We start from the raw sequence: 13,878 nt of genomic DNA, 5'->3' as shown, positions 1-13,878 counted from the left end.
CGGGATGCCTGGGTGGCTTAGTTAGTTAAGCAGCTGCCTTTGGCTCAGGTCATGATCCCAGCGTCCTGGGATCGAGTCCCACATCAGGCTCCTTGCTCAGCAAGGAGCCTGCTTCACCCTCTGACTCTTCCTGCCACTCTGCCTTTGCTTGCTCTCGCTCTCTCTCTTTGACAGTAGATGGAGAGGCAGGCAGAGAGAGGGGGGGGGGGAAGCAGGCTCCCTGCTAGGTAGAGAGCCCGATGAGGGGCTCGACCCAGGACCCTGTGATCATGACCTGAGCCAAAGGCAGTGGCTTAACCCACTGAGCCACCCAGGAGCCCCAATAAATAAAATCTTTAAAAAAAAAAAAAACAGGGGGCACCTGGGTGGCTCAGTTGGTTGGGTGTCAGCCTTCAGCTTAAGACATGATCCCAGGGTCTTGGGATCGAGCCCCATGTTGGGCTCCCTGCTCAGCAGAGAGTCAGCTTCTTCCCCTCCCTCTGCCTGCCACTCCTCCTGCTGTGCTATCTCTTTGACAAATAAATAAATAAAATCTTTAAAAAAAAAAAAAAGGTTAAAAACAGAACTACCCTCTGACCCAGCAAATGCACTACTAGGTATTTATCCAAAGGATACAAAAATAGTGATTCGAAAAGCCACATGCACTCGAATGTTTATAGCAGCAATGTCCACTGTAGCCAAACTGTGGAAACAGTCCATGTGTCCATCGACAGATGAATGGGTAAAGGAGTTGTGGTATATATATACACAATGGAATATTACTCAGTAATAAAAAAAAATGAAATCTTGCCATTTGCAATGACATGGATAGAACTAAAGGGTATTATGCTAAGTGAAATAAGTCAGTCAGAGAAAGACAAATATCATATGATTTCACGGATATGTGGAATTTAAAAACAAAAATAGATGAAGGGAAGGAAAGGAAAATAAAATAAAAAACAGAGGGAAGGAGCCATAAGAGACTCTTACCTACAGGAAACAAACTGAGGATTGCTGGGGGGAAGGGATAAGTGGGTGATGGGCATTAAGGAGGACAGACGATGTAATGAGCCCTGGGTGTTACACGCAACTGAGAAATCACTGCATTCTACTCCTGAAACTAATAATACACTGTATGTTAACTAAATTGAATTTAAATAAAAAATTAAAAAGTATATTAAAAAGGTTTGAGAACTACTATTCTAAGTAACAGAATGATATAGCTACTTTTTTAAATCACTGAATTTAGACATCTGTGAATGTATAACCATTAAAGATGAATATTGTTTTCTTACTTCCCATTATTTTTGCTAAATTGTATTACTATTTTTTTTTTTAATTATTTATCTGTTTGAGAGAGAGAGAGAGAAAGCATGTGTGAGAGAGAGCTAGAGAGAGCATGAGTAGGGGGAGGGTTAGGCTCCTTGAGCAGGGAGCCCCATGTGGCGCTTGGTCCCAGGACTCCTGGATCACAACCTGAGCAGAAGGCAGACACTTAACCAATGAGCCACCCAGGCCTCCCTGTAATACTATTTAAATTTGTTTACTTATGGGACAAATAAAGGAAAATTCCTTCCCTTACTCCTTCTGGAATTTCTATTAGACATTTGCTGGAACTTCTCATTATATCATTGTGTTTTTTAAGCTCTGACATTTCCCATCTTTTTATCTCAATGACCTGATTCCAGGCAATTTTCTCTGATTCCACTTCTAATTTACTTAATTCACCTTTGGCTCTAATATGTTGTTTAGCTAGAACATTAATTTAAAAAATTCAGTGTCTATTTTTTACTTCTATACCTTCTTTTTGAAATATGCTGTTCTTTTTCTCATAGTATACTATTTTTCCTTGCTTTGCATTCTTTTTTTCTCTTTAAGAATTTTTAACACACTTAAGATTTTGTTACTGTATTTCCATTATTTTATATTCTCGAGGATCTAATTTTTCTATTTGTTTTCTTTGCTGATACTTCTTTGTGGTTGTTGGTAGGTTTTTCTTTTTTTTAATGGACCATATTTCATCTTATTTTTATTTTTTTAAAGACTGTATTTATTTATTTATTTATTTGAAAGAGAGCATGCAAGCGAGTGAGCATGAGAGGTGGGAGGTTCAGAGGGAAAGAAAGAAGCAGACTCTCCAAAAAGCAGAGAGCCTGACACAGGGCTTGATCCTGGGACTCTGAGATCATGACCTGAGCCAAAGGCAGACACTTAACCGACTGAGCCACCCACATGCCCCAGTTGGCAGGTTTTTAAAATAGTGAGCTCACATTAAATGGTAGAAGGGGTGGTTCCTCGTCTCTTTAGGCCTGAGGCCATGTCCTCTTTCCAGGGTACAACCGCATCCCTTCACCCTAGGATCTATAGCCCACAGAGAAACTCCTATAGGTTGTGCTGAAAATAAGCTTGCACTCACTGCTCTTACAAAACATTTTTCTGCATTCTTCTGCTAGTCTTTATTTAAAGTTAAGTTTAACTTTACTATTTATTTATTTGTTTTTAAAAGATTTTATTTATTTATTTGACAGACAGAGATCACAAGTAGGCAGAGAGGCAGGCAGAGAGGAGGGGAAGCAGGCTTCCTGCTGAGCAGAGAACCTGATGCGGGGCTCCATCCCAGGACCCCGGGATCATGACCAGAGGCAAAGGCAGAGGCTTAACCTCCTGAGTCACCCAGGCATCCCTAAGTTTAACTTTATTTAAAGTTTATCTTTTGCTTTTGTGTGTTTGTACATACATGTTAGCTTAGTCCTTCATGTTGCCAGAAGTCCCATTATTATAACTACATTAAAATTGTTCATTACTGGTTCTATCCATTGAATAGAATTAAAGTCATTCTCTTGGAGCTCAATGATTATTTGACCTAATTTGTATTAATTTCTTTCTAAGTTTGGTGGACCTCGGTCAGCATAGGATTTATTTTAATTGCACTTGGGGAGTTACACTCTTTTTCACATTTTCCTCCTTCTCACTTTCTAGCCTCATTTTGCTGGAGCACATCCTTAGGTAATTGATCAGAAAGGGTCCTTTGAATCTTTGAATGCCCAAAAATGTCTTCATGTCATCCTCACACCTACTGGATAATTTCACTGGGAATAGAATTTTAAGTTCAAAATCATTTTCCTCATGATTTTTAAATTTATTTTTTATTTTTTAGAGAGTGTGTGTGACCAGGGAAAGGGACAAACTGAGAGGGAGAGAGAATCTTAAGCAGGCTCCATGCTCAGCACTAAGCCCAAGGTAGGGCTTGATCTCATGACCCTGAGATCATAAACTGAGCTGAAATCAAGAGTTGGTCCCTTAACCGACTAAGCCACCCCAGCGCCCCTTCCCTCATAATTTTGAAGGCACTGCTTTATTACATTTAATGTCCAGTTCTTTGATGAGAAACTTTATGTTAATCTTAAGTAATTTCATCTTCCCTTTTAGAAACTAATTTTAGGAGACTTGCTGTATCCTTGACTCTGAAATTATATAATGACTGTATGCCTGTAAGGATGTTTTTTTTCCATTCACTCGATGGATCCTTTTGATCTCAACTACAGGAATTTTTTCCTAGTAGTTACTTGTCAATCTCTTTCCCCCCATTCTTATTTTGATTTTCCAGAGTAATAGGTTGATATTGGACTTACTGGACTGCTTTATGTTTTTTCATCTTTTCTAGCATATATATATACCTCTGTCTCTTTCACTGATTTCTTAAACTTTTAAAAATTCCAGTACAGTTAACATAGTGTTATACTAGATTTTTTTTTAAAGATTTTATTTATTTGATACAGAGAGAGAGAGAGATTATAAGTAGGCAGAGCAGCAGGCAGAGATAGAGGGGGAAGCAGGCTCCCTGCTGAGCAGAGAGCCTGACTGGGGTGGCTCGATCCCAGGACTCTGAGATCATGACCTGAGCCAAAGGCAGAGTCTTATTAACCCACCCACGAACCCCAATCAAACACATTTTTAATATAAAATGCACAGAAGTATGGAGAAGGATTTGAAAGCATTTACCACAAAACTGTAAACAGACGTTTCATTTGGATGGTGGAAGAGTAATTTTATTTTAATCTGTACTTTCTAGGATTTCCACAGTACACACTATTATTTTTGTAACAAACGTGAAAAAACCAAGCTGTAAGTACTGAAGATAGGAGTACACAGGACTTTTTGAATCCTCTCAGAGAAGGTGTCTGCAAACACAGGAGACTCTTGGTTGAAGAGTGAGAGTCATGTTCAGAGACCTCTCAGAACCCAAGGTTTGAGAACACCACTAACTGAGAGATAGATGCGGATACTCTGCTTGATTGATCTAACCTATCAGGTTTGTTTTTTTACCTGCTTTCACGTATAACCCTAGAGGCAGGTACTATATTTTCTGCTGTCAATCAACATACCAGGTCCCCAATGACAGCTGAAACCAGAACCACTGAGAGTCTTGCTGTGAAAATCACCAACATGGGGCCTGGTGGGTAATGACAAGGACTGAAGAGACCCAGAGAGCCTGTGCCAACCCAAAGTAGTTAGCTCCCACCCAGCTCTTGCTGAATACTGGCTTCCATTTAAAAAGTTTCTTTACATTCAGGTTCAATTTACATATATTGAGCTGCCCACATTAGTATGTGGTTTAATGAGCTCCACTGTGCATTTCAGACTAATATAAATAGAACCTTCTTGTCAACCAGAAATTTTCTATGGGCTTATATCTAGTTAATCCCTGCCATATCCCTAAAATCACCAAAGATTAGTTTTGCCTATTCTATAACTTTTATTTATTATTTATTTGATGCTTATTTATTTATTATATATTTAATATAATCAAATATATGTTATATATAAAATATAATTTATGATACAAATTATATATAAATATATATTTATATTTGAGATATTTATATATTTATTTGAGAGAAAGAGTGTAGGGGGAGGTGGGGAGGCAGAGGAGCAGAGGGAGAGGGAGAGAGAAACTTACACAGACACCACACTGAGCGCAGAGGCCAAAGTGGGGCTGGATCTTAGGACCCTGAATCATAACCTGAACAGAAACCAAGAGTTGAATGCTCAACTGACTGAGCCACCCAGGCTCTGCATTCCACAACTTCATATAAACAGAACATCCAATTTTTTTTTAAGATTTTTTATTTATTTATTTGACAGAGATCACAAGTAGGCAGAGAGACAAGCAGTGAGAGAGGAGGAAGCAGGCTCCCCGCTGAGCAGAGAGCCCGATGCAATGCTCAGTCCCAGGACCCTGGGATCATGACCTGAGCTGAAGGCAGAGGCTTTAACCCACTGAGCCACTCAGGCGCCCCAGAACATCCAATTTCTCAAGAGAACTTGAAACAACATTTTGACAAAACTATCACCTTTTCAATGTTACACAAGTATTTATAAAACCACGTACAGACCCAACAAAACACGAAGACTAAATTCCGCCAACCAGCAGTGCGGCCCCTTTCTACCTAGGCTACAGGAGAAACCAAGATACATTTGCATACATTTATTAACTTCTCTCACCATTGTTGGCTTTGGTACTACCTGACAGTTTTTATTCTTTACCAATTAGTAGTGTATTCTTTTATTTTTTATTTTTAAAGATTTATATTTATTTATTTTTTATTTTATTTTTTATTTTTTTTAAAGATTTTATTTATTTATTTGACAGAGAGAGAAAGAGACAGACACATTTCAAGTAGGCAGAGAGGCAGGCAGAGAGGGGTAAGCAGGCTCCCTGCTCAGCAGAGAGCCTGATGCGGGGCTCGATCCCAGGACCCTGAGATCATGACCTTAGCTGAAGGCAGAGGCTTAACCCTCTGAGCCACCCAGGTGCCCCTATATTTATTTATTTGACACAGAGAGAGAGAGAGCACGCACGCACAAGCAGGGGGAGGGGCTGCAGGCAGAGGGAGAAGCAGACTCACCTCTGAGCAGGGAGCCCTATGTGGGGCTCCATCTCAGGATCCTGGGATCATGACTTAAGCTGAAGGCAGATGCTTAACCGACTGAGGACCCGGCCGCCCCCAGTAGTGCATTTTTTTTAAAAGGAAGGGAGAGCCTCACCAAGGGTACCAAGCCAGCAAGAAGAATGGGAGGCTGAATCCCACTTCATGGCCAGCCTTGGGGAGAAAGGAATCCCAAGGGAAAGAAGGGTTGGGGCTGATTGGTGAGGAAGGGAAAGCTGGAGACAATCAGGAGGGTGTAACAAAGATGAAACAGAAAAACAGATCACAGAGCTGATAGAATTTTTGACTGAAGAGTAAGAAACCTCATCTTCCTATCACTTCACAAGAACCCCTCTGAAAAGGTCCTAAAGGCCCCATTCCATCTTCAGCATTCTCCCAGGCTTCTGCCCACACCCGCCACTTTCATTTCCTCCTACTCCCCACCTTGTCACTCTGCTCTAGCCACTGGGACCTCCCTGCTGTGTGCCAGGCATGCACGTGACTCCTGCCCCAGAGCTCCCCAGAACCTTCTCCATCACCACCTTCAAGACTGAGCTCAACATCATTCTCTCAGCTGAAGCTTTTCCTAACTATCTTATTTAAAAAATTGCCCAACTAGCCTCTCCACTGCCTTCTTCCCAGCTTTATTTTTACTCATAGCACACATCACTCTCTGACTCACACTGTACATTAATTCATTTTCTGTCTGACCTCTTCCCTTCATGAGAATGAAAGGCAAAAGGGGACAGGCACAGAACAGGAATTCAATGGTCATTTGCTGAATGAAAGAGTGAACTGAGGAAGAAAAGAAGAAATGAAAACCCCTGCTAGCTTTAGACTCTGTTGTTAAAAGTGTTCGATCAGACAGGGTCTAGTTAAGAAAATTTTATCATTTCTAATTACCTTGCAATATTTCCACTGGAGATTCTTTTCAGATTACCTTGCAACATTTAATTGTTTTGAGGGAGTAAAGATCTAAAAAGCAAATGAGGGGCACCTGGGTGGCTCAGTGGGTTAAGGCCTCTGCCTTAGGCTCAGGTCATGATCCCAGGGCCCTGGGATAGAGCCCCATGTTGGGCTCTCTGCTCAGCGGGGAGGAGAAGAGGGCTCTCTCTGCCTGCCTCTCTGCCTACTCGTCTGTCAAATAAATAAATAAAATCTTAAAAAAAAAATCAAATGAATTATTATTCTAGGTACCAGAACAACCCTAACAATACTTATTAACTTCAAAAATTAGGTTTGTGGGAGGAACAATGCTTAAACACATCACTGGACATTTGAGTTAATAATTAAGACCTTTACTTAGAGTTTTAACTTAAAGTTATGAGGACAAAACCCATCTTTTCAGAGTCCATTTACTCCTCTATCTTGCTTTTAAAGATTTTAAGTAATCTCTGCACCCTATGTGGGGCTTGAACACATAACCATGAAATCAAGAGTCACAATCTCCACCTGAGCCAGCCAGGCGCCCCACATTTACTCTATCTTAATTTATTTAAGAAGAAGGTAAAGAATAAATTATGAAATAATGAAACAGCATGTGCCAATATTATTAAATATTTGAGAATAATGATCAGCAATAAACATATAAAAATGAATCCAATACAAGATCTTTTTTTTTTTTTTTTTAATGGCAGGGATGTAACCAGCTCTAGGCAGATGGAAAGGGCTGGGGGCTGAGCTGGTTCTGTAGGTCTCCATTAGATTTTTGATACCAGGTAAGGCCCTTTCCTGTCAAACACAAAGGTAAAGCATTCTGGTGTCAGTAGCTTTCCTAAGCTAAGAAAAAAATACATTCCCCAACCCAAGACATTATTTAGAATTAGCCCAGGCCCTGGGATTGGCCAATGCTGGATGAGACCATGTGTGTCCAGCCTGCCAGTTCACCTACAGAGACACGCTCTATCCACCATGTTTGGAAGACAGCAGGGAACATGCTGGAATCATGGGCCACAAATCCGTATTTTTCAACACACAGCATGTGAAATACAATGATTCACCTGAATTTTGGAATGCCTGAGAATAAACTTGGAGCAGCTCTAAGGTGAAGAGTAGAGAAAAGAAAGAAATTAAGTGCAGCTCCTTGTAATCCATGGGCCTTCTTACCCTTGTTCGAGGTTTCCTCCTTAATGCCTGTCTATCTTTTGTCGACTCATGTCCATTTCTCTTTTACTGCTCTGACAGTCAAAAATACACAGTTTTTATCTTCTTCTAGGTGTTTTGGGATGTTAAGGGGGGTAAGGAGAAAAAAGAGCAGGATAAAAGAAATAAATTTCATGGATTACAATAAGTTATATCTTTAAGTCTTAAGAATAATTTTCAAACTGTGAACCTCTACAGAATTAACAATGTAACGGCAACAAGACTGGGTCCCAAACAAATGATTAAGGTAAACAATTTGCTCTTTTTTTCCTGACCCGCTTCTGGTAACTGGAGAGTCTACAACTACCTGAGAAGGTGTGAGGCTCACCTTTTTTATCTTAGTTTGGACACAGAAGCTCACATTTCAGCAACAATCAAGGTCATCATCTTTATCCTTTGCTGACACTTTTCTCCCATACCCTTACCAGTCACAGATCACTTCTAGGAAAAAATTTCAACAGGCTATTGAACACTGGCATGGATACCCAGAAGAGAGAGATAATCGTCTCTGGGGACATTTAGGAACAGTTAATCATCTTGGATAGGCAGAATTACACCAAGTTCAGTCCATCAAAACGTACTGGGTGCTAAGGACACGCAAAGCATTGTGGGAATACTGAACCAGTGAGAAGGCGCAGCAACTTCCCTGCATAAACTGAAGTCACCTGACAGGGATTGCTTCTTAGGAAGGCATGCTAGGCTTGGTTACCACTGAGTCTATGTAATCCTGGGCCAGACTATGATAGAAGGGATTTTATGGGGCTGCTTTCTATCTTCAGGTGACATAATCTTAGGATCAGTTGTCGGTGATTATTTAACCTAGTGATTTTTGATCTTGGCTGGAATTAGTGTTTCCTGGAAGGGGGACGAGGAGGCTTTTGAAAAAGAGAGATGTCTAGGCCTGCCCCTGTCCAGTTAAATCAAAATCTCTGACCCAGCACTTTTCTTTTTTATAAACTCTCCCTGTGATTCAAATGCACAGAATTATGCTTTAGTAGTTGAGAATCACTGATCCCATAGGACACAGAAAAAAATGAATGTCCAAAGAACTTAATTGATTTGTTACTTGTCCAAGATCACATACCTATTTAAGGTCAGAGCTTGGATTAAAACCGTGATCTCAGGGCACCTGGGTGGCTCAGTCAGTTAAGTGTCTGCCTTCAGCTCAGATTATGATCCCAGAGTCCTAGGATCAAGCCCCATGTTGGGGTGGGGGGAAAATTCCTGCTCAGCAGGGAGTGTTCTTCTCTCTCTGCTCTCCCTCTCTCTCACTTTGTCTCTCTCAAATAAATAAAATATTAACAAAAATAAAACCATGATTTCCACCAGTTTACTCATCCAATTAATGTTTACCAGTGGCATTCTAAGGTTGTGACCAACTCCATAGCTGTCACTCAGTAAGATAAGTCAAAGCTGCTTCATATCTAAGGATCAGTTAGGCTGGTCCTGATCTAAGTTAAAAAAAGAGAAAGTAAGCTGTGCTGCTTCTGGCATCTTCTCTCTTACCCTTTTCTTCCAAATTGTGGTGTACGATTCAGGACTCTGGAAGCGTTAAGGAATCCCGTGCTCCTCATCAAATCCATCACTACCTATGACCCACCTTCCCAGTTTCCTACTGCCAGGTGGCTCTCTACCTACCCGAGTCCAATGTACAGCACAGAGGGCAGGGGACAGGTCCCCAGAGGGCTGAGAGCTGGAGCAGGGAGAGCTTGCTCCTCGGCCCTAGGACAGAAGAAAGGAAAGTTAATCCAGTGGTTGCTGGTTTGTTCTTTGAAAGAAGTTATGTCCAAAATGTTTCTTGATGCTGATTCCTAATACCAACCAACTCTCTCCCAAGATGCAACTACTGCTATCACAGTGGTTCTTCTTTCTTTCTTTCTTTCTTTTTTTTTTTTTAAGATTTTATTTATTTATTTGACAGAGATTACAAGTAGGCAGAGAGGCAGACAGAGAGAGAGGAAGGGAAGCAGGCTCTCTGCTGAGCAGAGAGCCCGATGCAGGGCTCGACCCAGGACCCTGTGATCATGACCTGAGCAGAGGCAAAGGCTTTAACCCACTGAGCCACCCAGGCACCCCTATCACAGTGGTTTATACTGAATATAATAGTTATGTAATACCAAACACACACACACACACACACACCCCTCCTTCCCAGAGGTGAACATGAGTATGTGTGTGTGAGACAGCAAGTTCAAAGTTTAAATTGAACCATTCCAATCTCAAACAATTAGTGATTATAAAAGTTGGTTTGTGAGAAAGTGCCCTGAATGGGACATCAGCACTGGGAGAAAAGTCTCAGAAGCACTTTCCTTGAGAAGGACAAGAAAAAATTAAAAAATGGGATTCATAACATTTAAAATACAAGCTGATATTGACTAAGAAATTAATAGGACTACTGTCTTTAGCCTTTTACAAATAATACAATTATTACTTCCTATTTACAGAACACTTATATAGAAGACCAAGTATTTATTCCATTCCAAAGTAAATTAAGTCCTAACCACTCAGTTTGTGGATTTACCCATATCCTCACTTCATTTCCATTTCCCTGACTAAATCACTGCCCCTGTTCTAAAGGGAGGTCTTATTCATCTGAAAAATATGCAATATTTTTAGTGGTGTGTGTCTTTTCTAGGGATAACATCCTTAGCTTTGGCCAGATTTTTAAAAAGAACTGTTGCCTCCCCTCCATCTCCTCCCCCAATACAGTTGTTTACAAGGGTGAAGTTGAAGCGATGATGTACTTGATGATTGCTTGTATCCACAATGGAAGACTTCCTGAAGCTGTCTTCCAAAAGAAGAATTGAAGGACTTCATGAAATTGGAGCTATCTCCCAAAAGGAAAGAACTTAGATAAAATAAAATATGGGAAGCACCAGAGGACTACATTTACCCATGGTGACCTTGTCTTCTTTTCTGCACAATTTCACTAGTTTGAAACCAAAGGAAAATCACCATCCCCTCATTTTTGTTGTTGATTTTGACTATATTAACTCAATGACAGTGCAAACACTAGGGAAAATGGACATACCTTCTTATTTAGTTATAGTTCCTAGAAAATCTTTTATTTTGAATTAATAAAATGCAGACTACCTGCACTGGTAGAAAAACTACAAAATGACCAACCTATCAGGGGACTCACATGGCATTTAGAATGAGATGAAAAGTCAACTTAGTTTTCCCAGATTTCAAGCTCCACTACAAAGCTGCAAACATCAAAACAGTATGGTACTAGCAAACAAACAGACACAAAGCTCAACAGAACAGAGTAGAGAGCCCAGAAGGAAATCCACACTTGCGTGGTCAGTTAATCTACAACAAAGCAGGCAAGAATACACAATGGGGGAAAGACCGTCTTTTCCATAAATGATGCTGGGAACACTAGACAGCCACATGCAATAGAATGAAACTGGCCCATCTTCTCACATCACACACAGACATGAACTCAAAAGGATCAAAGACCTTAGTGTGAGGCCTGAAACCATAAAACTCCTAGAAGAAAACAGGCACTTCTCTCTTTGTTTTGATTTAAATTGCAGAGGCAGTGCAAACTTCATCTACACCTGACAAGGGGGTCCATTGTTTTGTTGTGGTTTTCACTGGAAAATTCCTCTATCTTCCATTCTTCTGCAGCTCTTAGCAAAGTGCCTCACACAGGGAAGGTGCTTGAATACTTGCTGGATTGAGTCAATTCTTTGGTATCGCTCATAAATTAATGAGGAACTTGTAACCCTGTCTAGTTTCAGAGTAGTTAAAGGGAGAAAAAAAGAAATGCTACGTAACAGGATTGGGGCTTCAGGTGTTACCTAACAGCAGAACGCTTTCCAGCAGTGCACTTAAGGTATCAGTCATAGCAACCTTACCTACGAATTCTTCACTCTCAGCTTTTTTTCTAATGCAAATTAGTCTGAATTTCTCTTGCCTGCCTCTGGTCTCCCACCTGAAAGTCTTCTGAACAAATAAATGCTACAGTAATTAGGACTGCCTGGCAAAAACCTACTCCAAACTTCATTTCAAAAACGCTCCTACTTACATATTCAACTTCCCCTCTATTTCCAAGCTTACCCTCAATGATGCATATTATGTGCATTTATAGCTTATGCATGTTGTTCCCAGTTTCTTAGATAAGAAAAACCGGAATCTCAATGTCCCCCCCCCCCCACCGAATTACCATTTCTGTGGCTAGAGCGTCCGTTCAGGATTTACCAGCTGTGGACCCCAAACTGACCACGACAGCTGACAGACCCCGGTGCAGGTTTTCCACCTCCGCGGGCCTGACCTCCACCGAGAAGGCCCAGCATGCGTCCCCTGCCCCGCCCTGGCCCAGAGAGCCCACTCCGTGAGGCGGTCACTGCGTGTTAACCCGCTTCCTGAGCCAAGGTCTTTGCTAAGTATGCGTCAGGGGCTCGCAGGGGCCGCAGCAGCAGATCCGCCACGGCGGCAGCGCGCCCCGCACCGCAGGTGTTTCGCGACACCACATTTTAAATCAGGAAGGCTCGTCGCCTTCACCGAGCTGCGGACACCGGCCAGACTTTGCCGGCTGCTGCTTTCCAGCCTCCGAACCACAGCTCCCCTGGCCGGGCACCCGGCGGCCCCGCAGTCGGCGCGCAGTCCCAGCGCCGAGGCCAGAGGCGATAAGGAGATTTAGAAACCGAACGGGAAACCGACAGGCGAGAGCCGAGAAGATACGGGCCTCGGCGGGGCAGGGCTGAGTGTCTGCGGGGCCCTGGGAGCGCTGGAGAAGCGGCGAAGAGCGAAGGCTGGGTGAGAAGTCAGCGGCGGCGGACGTCTAGCGGAGTCTGTCCGCAGCCACTGAGGGGGCTGAGGGGAGGCGTCTCCAGAGGAAAGCCCTTCCTCAGACCCGAGCCTGTTCGCTCTCGGAGAGCGCGCGTGCGGCAACTCTCACTTAAGTGAGAGTTGCCTCAGTGTTAGGAAGGAGTGAGAGCCCGAGAGCCGGAGAGATCAGCACGAGAGACCGCAGAGAGGACAGCCAAGAGTCCCAGCCGGGGGTCGCGCCGAGGCACGGCCCTCAGCGCTCCATGCGCGTCCTCGCCTGTCCTCCCCGCGTCCGAGCGCCGGGACCCCCGCCCGCTCCTCCCGGCCCCGCGCCCCCTCCTCCCGGCCCCCTCGCGCGCACTCACCGGCCGGCGCTGCCCGGGGCTGCCCAGGGCCGAGCCGCCGCGCCCCTGTGCTCCGTAGCCCCTGCCGCCACCACCTCGCTCTGCTTTCTCCGCGCGCGGGTCTCGGAGGAGGTGCCGCCCCGCCCCCAACCCAAGCCCGCCCCGCCCTGCCCCGCCCAGCCCCGCCCCGCCCCTCCCGGCGCCGCCCTGTGCGCCCGGCGCGGCTCTCTGCCCGCGGACCCGGAGAGCCCGAGGTGTCCTCTTAAACGACTGCGGGAGCGTACTTGGCGGCTCATGCTCTGCTAGTCCAGCCCCCAAAGGTTACGGAACTGACACTCCACTTTCACCTCCCACGGCCCACGAACTCAAGAGGGGATTCGTGTAGCTTACAGGTGGGCTAAGAGACAAATTTAGACGGTGGAGGCTGAAGAAAGCACAATAAACAAGCGATACAGTGTTCAAGTCGGAATCATTGCTTATTAGTTTTAAAATGAAAACATCCTAACATATATTCTCACATACAGTGATTATGGAGACTTAGACTTGACAACGAACGTGGGGATGCAGAATGACAGTCTTAAAAAAGAATGCTTTGCTGAGTCACCATCGATGAACACTTTTCTTGCCAATACGGACTCGTGCAACAAGGCCAAGTGTGACAGATTCTGTTTCAGGAATTCTAGTTAGAATTTACGAAACACCTTAAA

The 13,878-nt window shown here is 43.3% G+C and overlaps 1 protein-coding gene across 4 annotated transcripts in view; it reads right to left on the bottom strand.

Moving 5' to 3' along the window:
* SLC26A5 (solute carrier family 26 member 5) overlaps positions 1-13,306 on the bottom strand; it is a 53,848-nt gene extending 40,542 nt beyond the window's left edge. For 3 of the 4 annotated variants that reach the window (XR_006609600.1, XM_045089696.1, XM_045089694.1), the window contains exons 1-2: positions 13,193-13,306; positions 9,690-9,773 (exon numbers count right to left, since the gene is read on the bottom strand). The gene's annotated coding sequence lies outside the window, so the exon portion shown is untranslated. The remainder of the gene's footprint in view (positions 1-9,689; positions 9,774-13,192) is intronic. The other variant, XM_045089695.1, reaches the window with a different exon arrangement.
* Between the last annotated feature and the right edge of the window lie 572 nt (positions 13,307-13,878).

The sequence above is a fragment of the Mustela putorius genome, unplaced genomic scaffold, assembly GCF_011764305.1.
Source record: "Mustela putorius furo isolate JIRA1106 unplaced genomic scaffold, ASM1176430v1.1 tig00003845_pilon_pilon_pilon, whole genome shotgun sequence".
NCBI classification, from domain to species: domain Eukaryota; kingdom Metazoa; phylum Chordata; class Mammalia; order Carnivora; family Mustelidae; genus Mustela; species Mustela putorius.
Note: the sequence above shows the minus strand (reverse complement) of the source record. Positions and strands in the feature narration are given on the sequence as shown.